This window comes from Acipenser ruthenus, chromosome 4 (genome assembly GCF_902713425.1).
Source record: "Acipenser ruthenus chromosome 4, fAciRut3.2 maternal haplotype, whole genome shotgun sequence".
Taxonomy (NCBI): Eukaryota; Metazoa; Chordata; class Actinopteri; order Acipenseriformes; family Acipenseridae; genus Acipenser; species Acipenser ruthenus.
This window is the reverse complement of record NC_081192.1, coordinates 101,615,818-101,626,437: the sequence shown is the minus strand read 5'-3', so window position 1 is coordinate 101,626,437 and position 10,620 is coordinate 101,615,818. Positions and strand designations below refer to the sequence as shown.

Genomic DNA, 10,620 nt, shown 5'->3' with positions numbered 1-10,620 from the left:
CGACCTACCAATGGATATCAGGACCTCTCAGGTATCAGTCATTCAGTAGGTCAACCCTCTGCACTGGCCTAGAAGGTCAGAGGTTCATCCCGGTTGATCAGGTGTGATAGGTCATGGATCTAAGGTTTCGGATGTGCCATCATTCAGAAGAGATAACAAAATGAGTTCCCATCTGATGGATGGGTGTTACAGACCCCACATCGGTTATCAAAGAAAACTGACTCGATACCTTGTCCAAATTCATCCCAGAAGTATGACCTCTTGACCTCAGACCCAGTGTCTAGATGGGGCCAACTATATACTTTATTCTGGGACCCGACTCAATCTGTCCAGCACAATTATCCAAATGACTGGCTGAAGGTACTCACATTTCTATCCCAAACAGGAAGCGTCACTCACATTAAATGAAGCCATAAGCCAGTAACTGTGCTTTGGAACTGATTTTCATTCAATTTGGAGTAGTGTGCGTTTCTATAACAAAATGAATGGTATGAAGCAATGTTATATGCAAAGCATTCAGATGGGCATGTCAATAAATCAGCAATTACTGGAGCAAGCCGCCAAGTCAGTCAGTCTGTGAAAATAAACCACTTGCCATTGTAGCCATATGCTTTTGAGGTGCCTTTCCTTCTGGTTTGGTTGGATTTTATACTAGCGAAGGAGAGGATTTTCTCTGTAAGTATAGTTATTATATCACAAGTTTTGGTCCTGGCTCTTGATTTCAGCCAGTTCAAAAGGCTGTCTTTATGGGCCCTTTACGTCCAAACTGTACCGTGTTGTGATTTCAGTTTCTGGAATCCTATTGAAACTAAATACTCAATTGTAAAGTATTAAGCTAATCAAAAAAAGGGTTTCATTGAGAAGTCTTTATCTATGTCTCCAGGTGTAGAAAGGAAGGATAGTCTAAGGAGTGGAAATAGCCAGGTGGGTCCACCTTCCCCAGGCGAAGTGCACTTGAGGTACTCTATTGGACTAATTAAGAGCCCTATAAAAACAAGCTGATTGGAAGGCAAGAGCAGACAATTAGAAGGAGAATCAGAGAGAGAACCAGCACAGAAGGGAGAGACCCACGCAGAGAAACCAAACAGGCGCCACGGAGAGTTTGGAGACCGTAAGGAAAGGTAAGGAAAAGCTGGCCAGAGGCCTGGAGCGAGCAGTGTGGGGAAGCCGACTCTGCTGTAAGAAGAGAAAGATGGGGACCGAGAGACGGAGACCGTAAGGAAAGTATGTAAGATTGATTTGCACAGTACCTGGGGTGAATGACCGCTTGGCAACTAATCTGGCCAGGGTGGTAATGACATTGCTGGGTTAGGTTCGGGACACTAATTTATGCCGTGCACTGGCACAGGGTTTAATTGTGCTTGTTTCCAGCTCCTCCTTGTGTGCGCTGTCAAGAAGACGGGGGAGTAGACCAGCCCTACAAGAGGGGGACGGCACGGATCAGGAGCAGTGCGCTGGACCTCAACGCTGGGCTAAATGCCTCCTAAAAAGGTCACGCCACGATAGGGAGCTGGATCAGCCGGAACAGGCTGCAACACGACAGGAGGAGACATCTAATACTACAGGACTGACACAATAAAGCCAGCTGTGATAGGGCTGTGAGGAGGAGAAGGAAGTGGAAATGTGCAGGACTGACACAATAAAGTCAGCCGTGATATGGCTGTGAGGAGGAGAAGGAAGTGGAAATGTGTGGGACAGTTGAGGGGCCGGGAGAGTTAAGCCTGGATCGGAAAGCAATTAAGAGTGACCACGGATCAGCTGAGCTGGTCATTGCACTTTATAGAGGGTGGAGGATATCTTGGAGTGATCCACTTCTGGAAACTGAGTTACATATTGCTGTTTTGTTCTGCCTGGTTATAGTGATTATTTATTCTAGTTATGTATTTTAGAAAATATTTATTTATATAATGTGAGCACGCATAATTTTAGCTATTTAACCAATTAGATGTGAAATGACAAAGTATTTATTGCACGGTGTTAGAGGGGATAATTGTGGTTTTAGGTATGTATTGATGGGAGAGATTTTTAGTGTGTGACACTGTGTGAATTGCAATGTGGGGGGTGCTGTTCAGCCCGGGGAATGGTATATTGGTTATGGGTGTTCATGATATTGGATATTGTTTTGTGTGCTAAATAAAGTCTTGTAAACTTGACGTGTGTGTGGTATACTGATTTCCCTGCCAATAGATTCACATTGGGATCCATGCGCCAGTGGTCAGCTAGGTGTGGGTACGCAGGGCCTCCGCGCAATGTTGGATAATTCGAAAAACCCTTACAATAGCAAAACCGTGATGTAAAACAAATGGAATCTCAGCCTTTGTTTATTATTAGGGGTATCCCCATAAGCAGCATCAGGTCGCTTTACAATGGCAAGACCACATGTCACATCTGCATCAAAAAGCATGTTGAGCTAAAGCTAATAAAATAGGGAAATCAAAGTAAATCACCAGTAAACAGATGCTTAATATAGATTTGTTAATAAACTATCAATAAAACAAAGAGAGGCCTACATGTTTCTGCTTTTAAAACATCTTTGACTGTAACACTCATATTGGAATAGGACTAAGAGCACTGATGAGACATGCATGTGGAGGCTTCCCCATTGGGCTGTTTCTCACAATTAGCTCTTTTGTTATGCAAATGGTACCCCTTGTGTGTATTCTGTTATATGTAAAAGCTTCATCTCCCTGTTGCACAGTTGTTGTTAAAGGTCTGATAGCAGGTGACTGGTTTGCAGGTGCTTCAGTGTCCAAAACTGCATAAATGATGACTCTACATTCTGCTCTGGGGAGGAGACATCGCTGCAGATTCCCTGAAGGAAGTAAAAGCAATTATAAATGATCAACAGTCACAGAACAATTGAAACAGCTTGAAGACCTCCCTGACTGCCCAATGTTACCTGGCCTGAACAATATTACCACTGTGCCTTAGACATTCCTCACTTAATATACCACTACAGTAGTTTTGTGTTGGCTACTAGCCACTGAGGACACTTGTGACCTAAGCTGGGTGTTAAAAAGTTATTTTTAGAAGAAGATTTGTTTGTTGTAAAACTGAAACCTCACAACTTTAAAAGTCGAAAATGGTGCTACATCTAACTGTATCGTTAGTAATGGAGTGAAACCATTGGGCAGCTTATTACCATAAAAAGTCTTGTACTAGGTCTCAATGAGTGCACAAAAATCATGTTGCTACTAGTTACTAAGAATCCTCTGCCAACATACATTACTCCTCCTTATCCCCAGTCTGCTTATTTTTCTTTTGCTGAAAGCCTTTTTAGACAGTATGACACTCTGTCTACACTTCACGGAAGCAAAATGTATACCTATTGAATTAAATTAATACATCCTTTAGGCACTAAGTGAAAGATACGCTTTGAGGATGGAATGTAAATGCTTTGTTTCCAACATGCAGACAGGTCCCTTTCAAAAGGGACTCAATCCTTTAACATGCTGATAGACCACTGAAACATGCCCCTCTGCTTTCACAGCTACTCACAATTGAAATTGGTCACTTTGTTTTTTTAATCTGAAGTGGAGTAGAACTGCTAAAAATTCACAGATAAAAAAAAATAGCTACCATTTTGTGTATTTTGTAATAGGTAAAAAAAATTAATGTCAGATGCCACCTATTCATTCAACCTCCTTTAAGTTTGGGTTCAACTAGCTTTCTTTACTGTTTTAATTCTGCTATATTATCAACTCTGCTATTACAGCAACCCCACCACCACCACCAACACACACTCCAGTGATAGCAAAAATACTATAATGTAGCTTTAATTGAATTACACATACATAGTGCCACACTGATACATCCATTTTAATTCCAGGTTGTAACACTACAAAATGTGAAGAAGTGCAAGGGGGGTGAATACTTATGCAAGGCACTGTAATTGAATGGAACCATATAAAATGGGATTCATGGCTGTGCTGTATTATTTTGATTGAATCATCCCTTTAGGTTGCTGAAAATGAACCTTATATCCATCAGTTGTGCACATTTACAGCAAGGCTGCCCTGTATCTACTTGAATCCCCATGCTCCTCTTTGAATGGATCACATTTTGGCATTGTATGTTTATGAGTTATTTATACAGTACATGTAAAAGAGTTTTTTTTTTCTTTACATCACATGCCAACTCAGACTTGATCAAATAAGAAACTGAATTGCATCATGTCCTTAACATTAACCCAGTAGAATCATATAACATTTAGCCTTGGCACGTCAGCCTTGTTGCTGTCATACAGAGTGATTTAAGGTGGTATTGCTAGATTAGGTTAAAGGGTAATGTGGTACTACTGCTTCCTTCAATGGAACATCAAATACAAGGATGAAAGTAGCAAGAACTCATGTAAAAGGAAGTAATACAAACATGAGATTAGTAATCTTCAGATCTAGCACTACCAGAACTATTTTAAGGATTAAAAACGTATTCATCTATTCTTGCTTAATGCTCGACCCTGGAGGGGAGGAAAGTATTTTTCTCCCAAACAAACTTTAATCTCAGTATCAAAAGTACAGGGGCAAAGAACAACTGCGGCAGCTTTGTTTTCTTTTGCTTTGAAAACTGAAAATGTTCATCAGCTGTCATACTTCAATGTCATTTCATGAGAAATAAAATGATGTCAATGCAAACTGAATACCGAAGAGCCATACTGATTCATGTTGTATAGTTTTACTGAACCCAGTTCCCTTCGGGGTTGCACTGAACCCCCCAGACCCACCCTCATCATCCTATGGGATTTCTAAAATGGGGCGCACAACTCAAAAGCTTTTCAAAACTAAAACAAAAATAATAATACAAATATAAATAAAACAACCCAGAATGTCAATGTAAGGGCTCCTAAGGGTTGTAACTCCCAATTACATCACCTCGACATCAACAAATGAACTCACATAATTACTGTTTGCTGTCTTGAGATTCCAAACAGTCATTAGTTCCAAAATCATATACAGTAGTTTCTGTAAAAAAAAAAAAAGGGTTCGGTAGGGTGCATGTGAATAACACCCAGCAAAAAGAAACAGACATATAATATTACAACTAAATGCACCTCAACTGTCACTGGATTTATTCAAGTAGAGTTTTCGTTCAGTTCGACACCACCTGCACAAACAAAAGCTATGCTCAGGGTTACCACTTTGCATTTGAATTGTAATTTCAGTGTGCTCCAGCTTAAATGAAAAGTAAACCATGAAATCAATGGTTGAGAAGCAAAGGTTTGTTTTACTGAGATTGAATATTTAACACAAACTCTGTTAACAAGTAACATCATACTCACACATTGACAACTCATTAATAATTAACTAGCTGGGCATAAATTCAGCTGCATGTTTCTCTTTGAAATGAATTACAATACAACATGAAAACCAGAAAATGTAAAAGTTAGCGAAGGTCCTCATGTTTTATGCAACTAAGCCATATGAAAAATGATTATGGTTGTTTATATTATTATTAGTAGTAGTAGTTGTTGTAGTAGTAGTATTTTGCATCACTGTCAGCTATAGATAATAACATCAGGCAGGCCTGACCTATAAATTCTGGTTTCAGTTGTAGCAACCATACATTTAATTATAGCTCCCTCAGGGTAGTTGCTACAAGAGATCACTGTTTAACATTTAGACTATCTTTAAAAGGTGTTAGAAACAGAAAATCAAAAGGTGTATGACTTTGTGTTGCTGGAGGGGGAGGTAACATACATATCACCCTCCAAAAATCCTCCAAAAATAACCAGTGTTAATGTTAAAAAAGTTGAAATTTAAACTGTTAGTAATCAAATATAACAGCCTTGTTTCAACCACAGGGGTCAGGATTGTTTCCCATATGGCGGTAATTGGCATCTCAGCCCATTGTATTGAATGGAAAGCAAGGGCTGAATGGGAACTGCTAACCTCCCGGTTCAGAGACAAACGGTCTTACCATTCAAGTAAAGAGCAAGCTCTGCAGTCGAGAGGTTAGTACGGGTCTTATACTGCTGTCAGTATTATAATGAACTCATCAGCAAGAACCTGAATGTCTTAGAATGGCCCAGTCAAAGCCCAGATTCATTACAATATATATGAAAGCTGATCTTTGGACGCATAACAAGAGAATGTTGTCTTTACAGAAGACAGATCCAGTCGAAAGTGTAAAATGTAAAAGTGTAAACATTTTCCAAGATTTAAATAATAAACCAAAGAAATGCCCAAAATAATCCAGAACAGGAGTAAATACGAGTAAATGTAACACTGTTATTTGTACCTGAGCAACTTGCCCCTTCACAATTCTCAAACTGTCAGTTGTGTACATTAAAGTAGAACTATAAAAGACTGGAGTAAACACTTTTACAATAACCCCCTATTATGGGTGGTTAAAAATGGGTTTTAATTACTGTTTTGCATCCCCAGGTAGTAAAAGGAGCATATCTATTTGGCTTGTGTCTCTAACTCCATACTGATAAAACTAACTCATTGACAGCAACCTCTCCTTTGATGCCAACATCTCCTCCTTGGTCAAATCTTCATTCTACCATCTTCGAAACACCTCCAAAGTCGGTCCCCATCTTTCCCTCCCAGATGCAGAGATACTTTGTCATGCATTTGTCTCCTCTCGACTCGACTACTGCAACTCTCTATATTGTGGTTTCTCGGCACGCACCATAAACCGACTGCAGCTAGAATGCCACTGCCAGGATCCTTACCAGATGTAAAAAACGTGATCACATCACCCCCTGTCTTGCCCAGCTGCACTGGCTACCTGTAAAGTTCAGGATTATTTTCAAAACTCTCCTGCTCACCTACAATGCCCTTCATCACACAGATCCCTAGTACCTCCTCAAACTGCTGACCCGCTATGTCCCTGCCCACAAAAGTGCACCATACTTGGAGAACGCTCGTTTAGCTTCATGGCTCCTACTCTATGGAACTCTCTCCCAGCTTTGGTGCGTGATGTTCCCACCGTCGCTCACTTTAAATCAACTCTCAAGACCCACCTGTTGCTTTCTATGTTCTTTAAGCCTGATATCTGCTATTAGCTACTGTGTTGCTGCTACTATTTCATGTATTATGCTACTATCATGTATGATGCACTTTCCACTGTATTTAATGTATTTTTTTTTTTTTACTGTATCACATGTGTTATGCATTTCTCTGTATTTAAAGTATTATGGGTGTTCTTGTTACTGCATCTTGTAAAGCGCTTTGTGATGGTGGTCCACTATGAAAGGCGCTGTATAAAATAAAGACTGATTGATTGATTGATTGATTGATTGATAATAAGTTAAAAATGTAAAAAGGATTTGAAATCATTGACCCTTGCTAATGCAATGATTTGCTCAGGTGTGCCTATGAGAGTCATAGATGATTCTTGTTTTAATAATGATTTAAAAAAAAAGAGAGAGAGAGAGAGAGAGAGAGAGAGAGAGAGAGAGAGAGAGAGAGAGAGAGAGAGGGAGAAGTATTTTCCCTCCTGCTTCCTTCCAACCTTTTTTTATTACGCTGTTGAAATGCAGTGTGTTTATCAACGCACACCTCCAATGCTTATCACCATAACGAGCTGCTGCAGACAGTTTCACATCCAATACAATATTCGCCATTTTAGTTTCCTCTGAAATACATCAACAACAGAAAACAGAAAATAGGAGGCACTTTTTTACACAGAGAATTGTGAGGGTCTGGAACCAACTCCCCAGTAATGTTGTTGACGCTGACACCCTGGGATACTTCAAAAAGCTGCTTGATGAGATTCTGGGATCAATAAGTTACTAACAACCAAACGAGCAAGATGGGCTGAATGGCCTCCTCTCGTTTGTAAACTTTCTTATGTTTCTAATATAAGAGAAGACAATCCTATAACAAGGAGACAGTTAAAGAAATTTAATTTACAAACAGATTGACTGCTTGAGCTGTTTAAAATGCAAATGCATGACAGAGTAGTGATCCTGAAAGCATACGTTTCCCAAAGTCGACACTAGTATTGCCTTGACCGAATCATGTATTTATATAAAGGATTTAAAAAAAAAAAGAAACACTTGTGGGTTATTGTCACAAAGCTGGCTGAGTGGTGACGCGTCAGACCCGGAAGAAACACACAGACAGACGGTGGTGATGAGTAGCTGAGTGCAAATGGTAGCACTCAGCGTTTATTAACAAAATAAAAGGTTTAAACAGAACACAAAAACAGGACACGGCACTTCACGCCAAAATAAAGAGACAAACAAAACGGACTATACAGTAAACAGACAGTGCACGGACAGACACACAAACAAAAACAGTGAGTTTTAAATAAACAAGTATCGTGCTGGTCCTACCAGCACGTAATAGCAATTGCTATTTAAACTAACTTTAACTTTCTTTCTCCTTCTCCTTCTCCTTCTCTCTCTCCCGTTCACTACTCACCGAACACCCAACCCCGAGTGAGTCAAACGTGCCTCTATATATACTGTTGTGCTGGGATTCAATTACTAATTAATTATTCACTTGAATCCCAGCACGTGAATGAATTACGTGCAACCCCGTGCTCACATATTACATACTTTAAATGCACGTGAAGTGATTTGTGCCATCCTCGTGCCTAAATACAAATCTACATTTTTAAATCACACGTGAAACACAGACCCGTTTATATCCCGTGTACCAATGACTATACACCAACATTAACACACGCAACATACGACACATAACACACAAATGCACACAGGGGCGGGGCACATTGCCACAGTTATTATGGAAATGGCGTCCCTTATGTATACTGTATTCTTTAACATAAAAAGTCAGTTTTAGTCACAATGGACAATATACCAGATCTACCAACATTTGATAGCAGGCTGAGAGCAGGTGCTCAATTGGCAGGTGCTTCCCTTTTCTGAGATAAATGTCAAAGGATTAAAATAAGAACAGAACAGAACATATCTTGCTTCAGATTTGTACACTCAGCTTGCCTAAATAAATAAGAGGCAGTAATAATTGAGAAATGGTTACGACGCCTCCAGAACCATTACAAAATGAGTGCTAACCAGGACTTTAATGTGGGATGCACAGACATTCGAAACAACCCTGTAGAGGAGATGTTGCTGTTGATACCTCTTCTAACATTTAAACTCATTCATATGGCCCCCACATAGAGCACATGGGACCATCTAGCCTACTATCACTAAGGTTTAAACCTGGCTCTACCATTACTTACTATTGAGCAGGCGATCTCTGCTTGGGAAAGGCTTAGGGCTGAATGGTATGTGTGGTGGGTCAATGTTGAGAGGGCAATAGACCTTCGTACCATTGCTGAATTCTTTTCAGGTTACACGTTCCGAAATTCCACTATTCAGAGTTTGAGATACAGCCAGACGGTGTTTCAAAGTCATCACAAAGAAACACTCAAGGCAGCCCATCTAAAACCATAGCTTCTTCCTGAATGGAAGGCCTGTTGTACAATAACCAGGAAAGCCATTTACTTTCTTTAAATTGAATGTGGCTTAAAGCCAGATCCGTTTGACTTAGAAGAGTTTCCACAGTGCTTTCTTATCATATACCCTTAAACCCTAATTACTTGCTAATAATGTGCATTTGTTAAGACATTTTTTACATCACAATCAATCAGCGATTGCAACAGCATATGTTAAAGATTACACAGTTTCACAAGTTTTGGACTTCTTCCTGCAAGCAGGCGCTGATAGGGACAGCTTTGTCAAGGACTAGCTATTTACTTTCAGCTCAACAGGGTTCGGAAAGCCTTTAGATAAATGGAAAAACATGTCAGGCAATCTGCGAACACTATGGTCTATTAGCAAGACAATAGATGCTGTTTGTGTAGTACCAATCAGGCTATTTGTCAGTAGACATATGTTAATTAGTTGTGTTAATTAGGTGCAAAACAATCATTATCACCTGCAATTTGAATAGGAAGGGTGTTGTTAGGCTTATTTGTAAGTCATATACTGTGGGGATTTTTTTTGCACTCTTCTTAACGTCTGTTGAAAACACTTTTTTACTTTGCACAACATGTTCCATTTTGCTGGGGCAGTAAAAAGGAGTATACAGTTAATTAGGATTTTTTTGTCACTTATCTACACAAAATAGTCCATAATGTCGAAGTGGGGAAAAAATCTACATATTTTTTAAAATTATTTACAAATAAAAAACTGAAAAGTCTTGATTGCATAAGTATTCACCCCCTTTGCTGTGACACCCCTAAGTAAGCTCTGGTGCAACCAATTGCCTTCAGAAGTCACATAATTAGTTGAATGGAGTCCACCTGTGTGCAATTAAAATGTCACATGATCTCAGATTAAATACACCTGTTTCTGGAAGGCCCCAGAGTTTGTTAGAGAGCATATCTAAACAAACAGCATCATGAAGACCAAGGAGCTATCAAAACAAGTCCGGGATAAAGTTCTGGAGAAGCACCAATCAGGGTTGGGTTATAAAAAAATATCCCAAACTTTGACATCCCCCGGAGCATCGTTAAATCCATTATTAAAAAATGGAAAGAATATGGCACAACCGCGACTCTGCCTAGAGAAGGCCGTCCACTAAAACTCAGTGACCAGGTAAGGAGGGCATTAGTCAGAAAAGCAACCAAGAGGCCAATGGTAACTCTGAAGGAGCTGGAGAGATCCACAGCTGAGATGGGAGAAACCGTCCATGGGAC

General features: G+C 39.8%; 1 long non-coding RNA gene across 1 annotated transcript in view; it reads right to left on the bottom strand.

Moving 5' to 3' along the window:
- Positions 1 to 2,039: 2,039 nt before the first annotated feature.
- Positions 2,040 to 10,620, bottom strand: part of LOC131736979 (uncharacterized) — a 35,317-nt gene continuing 26,736 nt past the window's right edge. The window contains exons 2-3 of the long non-coding RNA XR_009328584.1: positions 4,896 to 4,961; positions 2,040 to 2,812 (exon numbers count right to left, since the gene is read on the bottom strand). This is a non-coding gene — a long non-coding RNA (uncharacterized LOC131736979). The remainder of the gene's footprint in view (positions 2,813 to 4,895; positions 4,962 to 10,620) is intronic.